Consider the following 13,058-nt stretch of genomic DNA (forward strand, 5'->3'; position numbering starts at 1 on the left):
TTTATTTATTTTTGGGACAGAGAGAGACAGAGCATGAACGGGGGAGGGGCAGAGAGAGAGGGAGACACAGAATCGGAAACAGGCTCCAGGCTCCGAGCCATCAGCCCAGAGCCTGACGCGGGGCTCGAACTCACGGACCGCGAGATCGTGACCTGGCTGAAGTCGGACGCTTAACCGACTGCGCCACCCAGGCGCCCCTGGGAGGATGTCTTCTGAATTAGAGACTGAGCTTCCTAAATATCAGGCTGTATCAGATGTATCAGAATGGTTCTTAATCATTTCGCACATACCAGGCAGGACTTCCAGCAATCATCTAAACCAGGACCTTAGTAGACCCCCGCCTTTGAGCCTCCTTTGAGCCGCTGCTGTTTCCTGGATGGGGACTCAGTGGCTGGTGTCAAATCCTTTGTGCTGACATTCAAATGGTTGTCTTACCTTTTTCTGGAATGGCAATAAAATGTCTTCAAAGGCTTAGAGGTTTATTTAAAGCCTCTAGTACAAGAAAAGTGACTTGCCAAAGAGGGATATAAACCAACTAACAAATGATCCTACATTTTGCGTAGATATACATATATAAATATCTTTTTTAAGTGTATTTATTTATTTATTTATTTAGAGCAAGAGCAGGGTAGGGGCAGAGAGAGGGAGAGAAAGAATCCTAAGCAGGCTCCACGCTGTTACTGCAGAGCCCAAAGGGGGGGGGGGCGCTCAATCTCAGGAACCATGAGACCATGAGCTGTGCCAAGATCAAGAATCCTATGCTTCACCCTCTGAGCCAACCAGGCTCTCCTATATCTTTATCTTTTCATCTGTTTTCTCCACAATGGTCACTGAAACTTTCTAATCATTTCTCTACCTGCTACTGTTGCTCAACAAATTCTGTTCTGCACTTGACTGCAAAACTAATTTCTAAAAACTTCATCATTGTACTCTCTTTTTGAAAAACTTTTGATAGCTTATCAATATCTGTAGATAAACCCACCTTCAGAAATTCAGCGCCTTCCACTCCAGGCAAACTTACCTTATCAACTTCTGGGCCTTTTCTCACCTGCCTTTCTATCCAATGAGCCTCACTGTACAACTTAAATTATTACATACTGGTTTATTTTTATAATTTTATTCTTTCTATTCCCACCTGGACACTAAACTTCTTAAAGAGTAGAAACTACATCTTAAAGTTATTTTTCTTCCTAGAGTTCTTAGCATAGTGTTATAATATGTAGTAAACAGTTAGATTTAGGAAAGGGCTAACTTGTTTGATTCAGCCTAGTATTTTACTTTATTCAGGTTCCAAAGATAAGGAGACTAAAGATAACCTGTTAGGTTTCTTCTTCCGGATTTCTGCCCTCAGTCCCCCACATGTCTAAGACTAGAGATGGAACCATAATTCAAAGGACTCGATGTGTTTGTAAGTGCATTTTATTTTATTTTTTATATTTTAACGTTTTATTTATTTTTGAGACAGAGAGAGACAGAGCATGAACAGGGGAGGGTGAGAGAGAGGGAGACACAGAATCTGAAACAGGCTCCAGGCTCTGAGCTGTCAGCACAGAGCCCGATGCGGAGCTCGAACTCACGGACAGTGAGATCATGACCTGAGCTGAAGTTGGACGCTTAACCGACTGAGCCACCCAGGCGCCTCTGTAAGTGCATTTTAAAATCTCTGTGCGGACACTGAGCACATTGCATGACTCGTTTTCAGAAAAGTTAAATTTCCATGTATTTGTAATTTCTTTTTTGAAACCTTTTCTTTAACGTTTATTTATTTTTGAGAGAGAGGAAGAGAGAGAGTGAGCAAGTGCAGGGGAGGTGCAGAGAGAGAGGGAGACAGAGACTCTGAATCGGGCTCTGTGCTGACAGCAGAGCCTGATGCTGGGCTGGAGTTCACGAATTGTGAGATCATGACCTGAGCTGAAGTTGGAGGCTTAACCGACCGAGCCACCCAGGGGCCCCTATGAAATTTCTTTGATAAGTCTAAAAAGTAATTTTTATTGATTTTATAAATAAACAAACCTAACAATTGTTTTTTAGATAACCATAAGTTTATGATGCTACACGATGTCTAGGAATTTATGGATATGTGAAAGAAAATGTTTACATGAAGTTGTAATTGCTTATGTCTCTTGTAACATCAAATGTGACTTTTGCTAGAAAGGTATAACAAAATTTGGGAAGTTAAGATTTCATTCAAATTAGCCAGGCCCTGAATTTTTCTCTTAAAATTTTGAAAAGTTTCTGATAATAATGATTATACCTTAAAAATGGAAACCACTTTACAAGATATGCTTAGGATGTGTATCTGAATCTATCAATCTATCTGTGTGTCTATCCATCCATCTACTCTCTACCTTCTCCTACCTCTCACCCAAGCTCACTGTAAGAAAATATAACACTGTGAATTAAAGGGCTCGATGTGAGCTGCAAAGCAAAATTAAGTGAGTATAACTCTGATGATAAGCATCATCTAATATCTGCGCTCAGCCAAACACACAACAGTGAAAACTAAATTCAATATCACAAACATATAAGCAAACCTGCTCTAAGCAAGATCTGTTAATGCCTGGGGGGAGGGAGGGAGTATTTTCTTAAACATTAAACAATATCCTATTAACAGCTACATTTATGGAAAGAAATCCAAGTGAAAGACACCACTTTGCTTCTTTAAGTGTATCAAATCCACAGATTGTTGCCAAAATGGGTACTTGCTGATTTTTCCCTGCGGTCGTTTAAGAGGGCAGAGTAACTGTAAGACATTATTGCTAATTTGCTGCTAGTGAATTTGTGGTACAAACCAGAATTTTAGTTTGACCCTTGATTTTATAATTTAATACGAATATTACTTACATTATTAGTTTTACTGGTAAATCAGGAGCAAGTTGTTGGAGTCCAGCTGTGACCCCGGGGCAAGAACTTTTTGCCTGCTGTCACCTTCTGACAGTTTGGGCTGTTAATTACCTCAATCAACTAGCACACAAGCACCTCTCTGTCTGCCAGCTGGCAGACTCAGCTTCAGAAACTGGCAGCTTGGGAAGATTTAAAACCTGTAAAAAGGACTGCTATGTAAACAGTTTATTGTATAATATTTGATGACCACAGTAGACCCGCATCAGTAATCAAAGGTAGGGTCTGCTATTGTGCCTTAAGAGGTTAGCAAAGAAGAAAGTTTAAAAATGGCTTTTATTTTTTTATCTTTTTTTTTAGCCAGAAGAGTGAAACTAGGGATTTCAGTTCTGGAGGCGTTATGTTGGTGCCGTGGAGGAAAGCCAGTCATTTCGCTCTACTGAAATAAATGTGGAACCAAACAGAAAAAAAGGTGAGTAAGCAGTTGTGTTTCCTTTGCCAAAATCACAAAATAGGTGGGAAAGCTTAAAACTCTCTACTAGGTAAGCATGTTTCTTGGGCATTCACCCTGAAAAGGAATCAGTACCCACGACGCATGTGTGTAAATTATGTATGTGCTGTATGATGTAGCTGAGTACGCCTGCTATTCTTTTCTGACTGAAATGACTTTCCATACATTCAATGACATTTAAACTACATTTTTCAGAAAGATGCTCCAACTTTTGAGATTCTATCTCATATTTCACAATTTGCTTTCCAAACTCCACAGAAAAAAATGTTTAAATATTAATTTGATTAGACTATCAAATGATAAATCAAAATGCTAAATGATTTTTAACTTTATAGATTCTATTTGAACATGAAAATTCAGAGGCTTCTGGCTTTTGTTGATTTCCTGGCTGGTTTCATAAGCAAACTGGCCGAAGTTCAAATCATGATCAAAACCTAAATTATTTATTTGCTTTAAAGCAATAAATGTAGAAGAAATGTAAGATGCCATAGTAGGGGCGCCTGGGTGGCTCAGTTGGTTAAGCGTCTGACTTCAGCTCAAGTCATGATCTTGTGATGCCTGAGCTCGAGGCCCGCGTCAGGCTCTCTGCTGTGAGCACAGAGCCTGCTTCGGATCCTCTGTCCCTCTCCCTCTTTGCCCCTCCCCTACTCGCACTCTCTCTTCCTCTCTCTCTCAAAAATAAATACACATTTTTAAAAGTAATACGCTGTGATGAAAGAAGTTAATTTTTGGAAACGAAATAAAGCTAAATTAGAATCTATCTGCCTTTGATTCAGTTCTTTAAGGCATTTATTCATATATCTTTCCAGAAGAAATAGAGAAACAGTAACCTTCTTGATATCTTCCTTGGAACCTCTTTTCATATAAATTATCAGACCTATTTAGAAGTAACTATTTTTATTCAGGTACACACACACACACACACACACCATCCAGACATCCTGCAGGTGAGCGTTTTAAGTTATCTGTATTCCAGAAAGACATGAAAACCCCATGTCTGAGTAAGAGTAGTCCCAACAGGTTTGTAACCAGCCTTGCCTTCCAGAGAAGCAAAACTTACCTCTGCTTCTCTACCTTCATTTTTCTCAACCTCTCTGCAGCATCTTTTACTATTGTTGATAATAGTAGATACTACTGCTGACTGACTATATGCCGCACAATGTAAGAAGCGCTTTAACGGTATTATTTCTTATTTATTCTTTGCAACAGCCTTATGAGATACGTCGTAAGATCGCCTTCATACTGTACAGACGTTAAAGCAGAGATTCCATAGGAAATCTGCCCGACTCATGGCTCTCGCCTCTTAATGGCTCTACTACTCCCAGTCTGCAGCATTACCTTGAAAGGCATTCTTGAAAAGCAATCACATCTCTGTGCTTTCTCGTCTCTTCTCCTTCTGCCTGAACATCACCGGCTTTCTTCCTTTTTTTTTTTTTTTTTTTCCTCTACGCATATGGAGTGTTTCGTCCATTCCTAGGGCTTCTTCCCATCCACTGTTCTTATTCATCTCAGTGGCTTTGGCTTTTACTACTACACATGTGGCTTCACATTCTTCAAATTTCTTGAGTCCCCAAACCTGCTATTTGGCTGTGGTTATGGCTCCTCTTTGCAGCAAAACCGCCCTTTCACTGCAAGTTGTGTCTTAGTCAATGGCATCACTGTCCACCCAAACTCAGGATTACCCGTCATCTCTTCATTGACCCCCGCTGCAAGTGAAAAGATCTTAAGAATCTTACTTTTGAAAAAAAAGAGCTTACTTTTGAAAAAAAAAATCTCTTTTCTTTTCCTTGCACCTCCAGCATGGCCAAGTTGGAGTCCCCATATTTAGTCAATAAACTAGTATTTCAGCAGCGTCCTAACTGCTTTCATTGCCTCGTGTCTCTATGTTCTCTAATCAGTCCCACATTGTGCCACCAGAAACATCTTTTTAAACACAGAAGAGTTCTTAGAACTCCCCTTTTCAAAAACCTTCAATGGCTTCCCAGAGTACACAGACTAATATCCAAGCTCCTCTGTTCAATAAACCCCTTGGCTTAGTTCTGGCTTATCTTAATCCAGCTTAAGTTCTACCTCAATATCCCAAGATATACACTGCGCCGTTCCCTCACCATGCCCTGCCCTCGTCTCCTCTTGATTATGTTTTTGCTGTCTTTCTTTGTGGGCTTCTGCTTCTTTTTTTATCTTAATCCCTCTTGATCCATCTCTGGATTTCCCCTATGAAATTCCTCACAGACCCACTAAAAATTCATCCGCCTCTTCATTTGTTTAAGAAATATTTATTGAATGTTTACCATGTAGGCACACTATACTCAGATCTGGAATCTTAAAAATAAAGTACAGTTGCCTTTCTCTTAAGGGAGTCTATAATGATCTAATGGGGAAGACAAACAAGTAAATAGGCAAGGAAAACGATGCATGGTTTTCATGAAAGACATAAACCACCAAATCTCATTCAATTAAAAAGTAACCTTAAAAGTGCCATGAATATTTAAAGAAGAAGGAGGAGGGGGAGAAGGACGAAGTAAGGGGAGGTAGGGGAGGAGGAGAAGGAGAAAGAGAAGAAGAAAGATTCACTAATGAATTCTACTAAACCTTTATGCAAGAAAGGATACTAATTATACACAAACTTTTCCAGGAAATAAAGATTCCACCATTACATTACAGTTATGCCAACTAACAACCTAATCTCTTAATACAACAGAAGTTTTGTGTTTTTTTTTAAAGTTTACTTAGTAATTTAGAGAGAGAGAGATCGAGCAGGGGAGGGGCAGAGAGAGTGGAGAGAGAGAGTCCCAAGCAGGCTCCGCTGTCATCACAGAGCCCCACTCAGGAACCCTAAGATCATGACCTGGGCCAAAACCAAGAGTCGGGCATTTAATCAGTTGAGCCATCCAGGGACCCCACAGGGGTTTGTTTCTTACACTTACCATAATCATTTGCAGTTTAAGGGAGACATCGCCTAACATTAAAACCAGACAAACACCCTACAGAAGAGAAAACTGGAGACCAATGTCTTTTATTAACATAAACAAACATTTTACCACCTTAATGAGAACTCATGTTACTCTACTATATCCTCTGCGTCCAGCTGAAGACAAGGAGAAATAGTGTGGGGATCATAAGACGGGTTACCAGGTACCAGGTCTTAAGGTATATGTTGCTTCTGTTTTTCATTGGCCAAAACTCAGTATCCTGAACCCATCTAAAGGTACGGTAAGCTGGGAAATATACTTACGCTGTAAACTCAGGAAGAAAAGGAAATAAACGAGCACTTACAATTGCCTCTGACACAGTGGCCATGAAAACAACATACACCTAATCATTTTCCTTTGGTATTTACATATATTTTAGCTGCCTCAAAGTTTTTGGAGCAAAGTGAAACAAATTAATAGATTGTACTTTTCTTCTCATTGAATAATCACTGATTTAATGTAACAGAGATGTTTTCTCTGCCGAAAACTTTCCACCGTACCTATTATAATTATAGAAGCAGCACCTTCAACTTCTACTGTGATAATTGAAAAATGCTGAAGAATTGATTCGCTGAATGTAATGAAACTGAAAATCTTTCCATATTTGTATCCATGTGGATAAATGAGATTATAGATATCTGCATCCATGTTTCATAATAAATTCAAACAAAAATGCCTGCAGTATGTACAGACTATCACTTTTTTTTTTTAATTTCTACTTCTTACCTAGGACAAAAAAAGTACAGATATTCTTTGCCTTAAAATGGGGTTATGTCCTGGCAATCCCATCGTAAATTAAAAATAATCATAAGTCCAAAAAAACATTTTTTAAGTTTGTTTATTTATTTTTAATTTTTTTTAATGTTTTTTATTTATTTTTGAGACAGAGAGAGACAGAGCATGAACGGGGGAGGGTCAGAGAGAGAGGGAGACACAGAATCCGAAGCAGGCTCCAGGCTCTGAGCTGTCAGCACAGAGCCGGACGCGGCGCTCGAACTCGCGGACCATGAGATCATGACCTGAGCCGAAGTCGGATGCTTAACCGATTGAGCCACCCAGGCGCCCCTATTTATTTATTTTTGAGAGAGACAGAGACAGCATAAGTGGGGGAGGGGTAGAGAAAGAGAAAGAGAGAGAATCCCAAGCAGGCTCCACGCTGTCAGCAGAGAGCCTGATGTGGGGCTCGAACTCACGAAACCGTGAGATTGTGACCTGAACCTGAATCAAGAGTGGGACATTTAAGCGACTGAACCACCCAGGAGCCCCCCCCTCCAAAAAAAAAAAAAAACCATTGTTAATACATCTAACCTATCGAACATCATGGCTTGGCTTAGCCTACTTTAGATGTGCCCAGAACCCTGACATTAGTCTACAGTTGGGCAAAATCATCTAACGAAGTCACTTAATATTAAAATGCTGAGTATATTATGTCATTTATTGAATACAGCACTGAAAGTGAAAAACGGAATGGTAGTATGGGTACAGAATGGCTGCGAGTGTATATCGGTCATTTACCCTAGTATGGCTGACGGGGAGCTGCAACGTGTTGCCACTGAACCGCAGCATGAGAGTGAATTGCACGGCATACCCCTAACCCAGGAAAAGATCAAAATTCAAAGTTCAAAGTATGTTTTTTTACTAAATGCTATCGTTTTCTCACCATCGTAAAGTTGAAAAATTGTAAGTCAGGGACCATCTGTGGGTATTAAACTATCTCATTATATCATGGAGTAGTGGAAAGAGAAGTGGATTATGAAGTAGGAATCCCAGGTTGTAGCTGCGGCACCATCAATATCTGTGGTCTTAACAAGCCAGCTCAACTCTCTGGATCTTGTCAGCGAAATGAAAGATGTGGATGAGATTATCTCCAAAGTACTTTCCATTTCTAGTGTTATGAGAGTCTTTACAAAGCCATAAACTCAAGCTGGCTGGCTCCCTTTGGAGTCAAAGGGGTTTATCATTCAAGGACTGAATGTTTTGGTGGCAGAACCTCAACTGGTATGAAAAGAGAGACGGGAAGGGAGATAGAGAGAAACCCAATTGAATCAAAATGCCTCTGCATCTTAGGAACTTGTAATGTACAATTAATTCTATCCAGGGAAACCTAGAATTATTTTTATTCTTCCCATAAGAGGCTATTTGGGGCTCAGAAAGTCAGTAATCATTGCCACAGATCATAACTTTATCCACCCTGCACTTATGACTTGTGGAACATGTTCTAACAATCCAATAGCTAAGACTCTCAAATGAATATTAAAAATACTGAAATTCTCTGATTTGCATTTAGTTAATTTCTAAGGAGTAACCACACAGAAGATGATTTAGGCCTCAGAAAAGGCCACATGAAGTAGTAGAAATAACAGAAATAGAAGCTTGAAAATCTGTATTCTATTCTCTGCTCTGCTCCAAATTATTTTCATGAGGTTGGCAAATCACTTAAGATCTTTAGATCTCAGTTTCTTTATTAAAGAAAGAAGTGTTTGGGTTTGTGGGATGTTAGGATGCCTGACAATCATGGGATTCCTTGAACATATGAAAAATAAGACCCGAATTGAGAGATGCAAATTATCATATAATACTGAAAGCCTACCTCAGATAAATCCAGTAGGAAGACTCATAAGCAACACTTCCCCCAAGAACTGGCATTCTGGCTTACCTTGGACCTACCCCCACTGTTAAGAGAGAAAGTGAAAGGACAAGTTTCATACTGTTTAGACGATAAAACAATGAGTTAAGTTCATGTGTCAAGGGTCTCAAAACCAGAGAAGTCTAAAAGTAGAATAAGTGAAAGATAAGCAAAGATGTCACTTGGATCAATGGAAAGGTGACCAATTTTGCATATTTTTCTTGTCATTAGGTCCGTGAAATGAGAGAGGCAAATGTTTCTGGGGAAACTAATTCAGTGTCAAGCCTCAACTTAAATCTTGCCAAGCTTCGTGTAACAGGTGTCATCTAAAGAAAGTAGGGAGAGAATATATACTGAAGAAGCATTCAAAATAAAGTGAAATATATTTTCTAGCAAATATTAATATGCTTTTAGGACTTACCATGCAAGAAAATTTTTAAAAAGAGCGATTTCATTCTCAGAAATATTCTTACAGCAGGAAATTTTTCTAGAACCACATTAGAATATCTTCTGAATGTTAGAGTAGGAAATTAATTTCTCTTTACCTTTATTTTGCTGTTAGATCTCACACACCAAACTTAGCTTACTAATCAAGGTGGTTCAACTGTTTAATCACGGTACTTTTCATTCTTTTGATTATTACTTTACTTTTCTCTTTAGGACTGTTGGATAACTTCGATTTTATCCTTGAGAGAACAATTCTGCTGTTAGGAAAGCAGAAACTGTTGTTTAACTACGCAGATCTTAGGACAATCATAAGAATTTAGATTCATACAAACAAATAAGCAAAAGTGGTTTTTGCCTTACTGACCACATGATGAGCACCAAGCTGCTTTTGCTTTAAACAAATAGGGACTGTTATTTTAAATTTCTTCCCATTGTATAATGTCACAAAACATTTCACAAATTATAGCCAGAAAGGAAATTAGACTCACGAGGATTCTCAAGATAGTTATTGTAAGTACTTGTGCACATTCATTCATATACACCAACAGGCGCGCGTGCGCGCACACACACACACACACACACGCACACACATACAGACTGTCTTGGAAATGATAAGCATGGTCTAACAGTGTCTGCAAAACGTACCTTATTAACTCTTCGGCAAATCGTCCCAGGAGCATGTAGGAGATAAAATTTTGAATAGAATGGCCCTTTAAACCATTCATCATTCTTATATTAGAAACCACTACTTCTTCATAGGTTACCTACAGTGTTTAAAGTGCTAGAGGTTCTGAGTACATAAACAAGTTAGAAAGATTTCTAAAATAATTACTCAAATATCATTTTCCATTTCCCTTTCACAGTAAGTATCTAAAATAATAATTTTTAAAGTTATGCCTTGCTTTCTTGCTCTTTTTTGGTAACTTTCCATGAATTCTTATGTTTCTCTGAATCATCAATGCTTCTGTTCTCAGTTAAAGTCTTCAATGAATGAACATTTTCAATACAAGAAAAAAGAGAGACGCCAAAAAAGTAGAGAGAAAAAATGAAAGAAAAAAGGTAGAAATTTAACATTTTGAAAATAAAGAAAACATCTCTTCAAGATTCTACCACTCAAGACTTTCAACGTTGACAGCTGGTAACTAAAGCTTCTAAGGATTAAGGAAGTATTTTGAAAAATTTCACATGCTCTTCAATTCACTAATTATACCCAGAAGAAAACAAAATTCAACAGGCTTTTTAAAGCTCTCCTGGATGTTATAAATACCCTGCACTCTATGTGTGCTCCAGGAGGAAGGAAGTTTGCCAGAGATTTGCAGGATGAGGTGTTTGTCCATTCTGGGGAAATCATCCATTGACATTTAGAAGACTTTTAATATTCCACGATAGATTTCACCAGCAGCCTTTGTAAGACATGCTTTTCTTAAACTACCTATACTAATACTCTAACTGATAGTGGCGAAGGACAATCCTCAGCCCCGTAGAGGCAGACAGTAAACTTACAACTGAGAGAGAATAAACTGGAATCTGGATAAGGCTTGCATGTGCCTCTCGTCAGTAGTATACTGGTACGTTTAACAACAGACTCTCTAGAAGAAAATAAAATGCGTGTGTGCATGTTTATTGCTTATGATAAATTCTATCGATATAAAGAATGTGTAGCATACAAATTACAAATAGTAATGAAGTTTCTAAAACCCTTTCTTCTTCAAATTTCATATAGCCAATTTATGTTCACAGGAGGCTTTTTGTCGATTTTTGCCAAAATCTTAAGTCCACAATTGTTCTCTGGTTACGACCCATGAATGAATATATTTCCAACGTGAACATTGGCTAGAATTTTCTTTACCTTAACAAACAATATGAAAGTAAAAACCCTGAAGAAATACTTTGGAACCTCACTCATTATCAATGACATGGACATTTCCTCTGCTGAATCTCCTACCAGTTTGCAAATACTAGAAGAAGTTGTCACCAAAGTTTGCGCTATTCACAATAGAACAGCCACAGATCTAATACACTTTTCAATATGATCTGCATTATTAACATTTCCTCCATCATTGCCTGAAGTCTGGGCCATCGGAAAAAAAAAATACCCCAATACATAAAACCATGATACGTAGCGTTTGCCAGTTTCTGTGGCTTCAGCACTTCCACAATGATGGAATTCAAGCTACTAACATGCCTCCCTGAGGCAGAGTGGAGAAGAAATATACAGTAGCACAACTTTATATGGCATTTCTACCATACAGAGACAGTAGACATATGTTATGTCAAGAGCATAGATAATAGTACAATATAGTAAGTTAATTAGGAAGTAATACATTTTGAGTATTTACTGCCTTTGTTTGTAACATAATTGGTTTAGTTGTAAGTTTCTATCATCCGATTTTTAATAATGGCTATGTTTAACAACCGGCACACAAAATTCTTCAGTACTTAACCATCAGCTCCCGTGAGCCAGTGTGAGCAGGCTCCGGCACACCACTACCTCCTGTTCAAAATGACCAGGGGGTTTCATATTTAGCATTTTGTCATAGGTTCATGAATCTCCATTCTTGCCTAGGTAAAAGATTACTGGAAGAATCAGAAGAGAATTTCTTTTAACTTCATCTAGGAATATACCACTTCATAGAGAAGTCCCAAATTTGGCAAATGCTTTGAAAGCTAATGTGTTAACATTATAAACATCTTACACCTATGTGTATTTACACACCATAGAAGAAACAATAGAGGGTTTACATGGGTTTACACCTTATATAGGTTTAAAGGCTTTCTGTTTCTTTGTTTCCATAACAATTACGGTGATCAGAATAGAAGTGGCAGGCAAATAGTCTGCTTAGTCTCATTGAAAACATTCAGAACAAAATTTATTTATAGTGTAAAACACAAGAGCCTATAAAATTACCGAAGCCCAATCTTCAAGAATGTAAGCAAGACACTGGATTTGTAGGTCAGGGTCTGGCCAAAATTCCATTAAGTGACCTTGAAAACCCTGTCAGAAAGCTAAGTTAAAGATACCTAGGGGCACCTGGGTGTTCCGTTGGCTGAGCATTCGACTTCGGCTCAGGTCACGATCTCGGGTTCGTGAGATGGAGCCCCGCATGGAGCTGGCTGCTGTCAGTGCAGAACCTACTTTGGAGCCTCTGTCTCCCTCTCTCTCTCTGCCTCGCCCCCGCTCACACTCTCTCTCTCTCTCTCAAAAATAAATAAAAACACTTAAAAAAAAGATACTTACAAATAAGTCATAAAATTAGTTGTCAATCAAGCTCCACACTGGAAAAACAATGAGACAGTGCAACCTAGTAGAGAAGGAGCCAGAGGGTCAAGAGTTGGAGTCCAAGTGTGGGTCTAAATTCCAGTCAAGCCACTTAACTAACCATGTACCTTTAGAAAACTACTTACCCAGGCTAAGCTTCTGTTTCCTCAAAAACAAACTGGAGATTACAATAGTTAGTTTACAATGCTGTCAGGATCATGTGAGAGAGGATATATACATTACCTGGCACGTAATAGCAGATCCGTAAGTGATCGTATTACGAAGACATACTCTTTCCTGTCTGACCAAATGAGTGGAGAAAATGATAGGAACCCATTAGAAGGTAAATGTTTGTAATGCACTCAAGATTCTTTTTCTGGGAAGACTTCATTCAAGACAAAG

The 13,058-nt window shown here is 38.7% G+C and overlaps 1 pseudogene; it reads left to right on the forward strand.

Annotated features, from left to right (window-relative positions):
- Window positions 1-13,058, forward strand: part of LOC125922471 (FACT complex subunit SSRP1-like) — a 63,875-nt pseudogene that overhangs the window by 31,214 nt on the left and 19,603 nt on the right.

Source organism: Panthera uncia, chromosome B1, assembly GCF_023721935.1.
Source record: "Panthera uncia isolate 11264 chromosome B1, Puncia_PCG_1.0, whole genome shotgun sequence".
Lineage (NCBI taxonomy): Eukaryota > Metazoa > Chordata > Mammalia > Carnivora > Felidae > Panthera > Panthera uncia.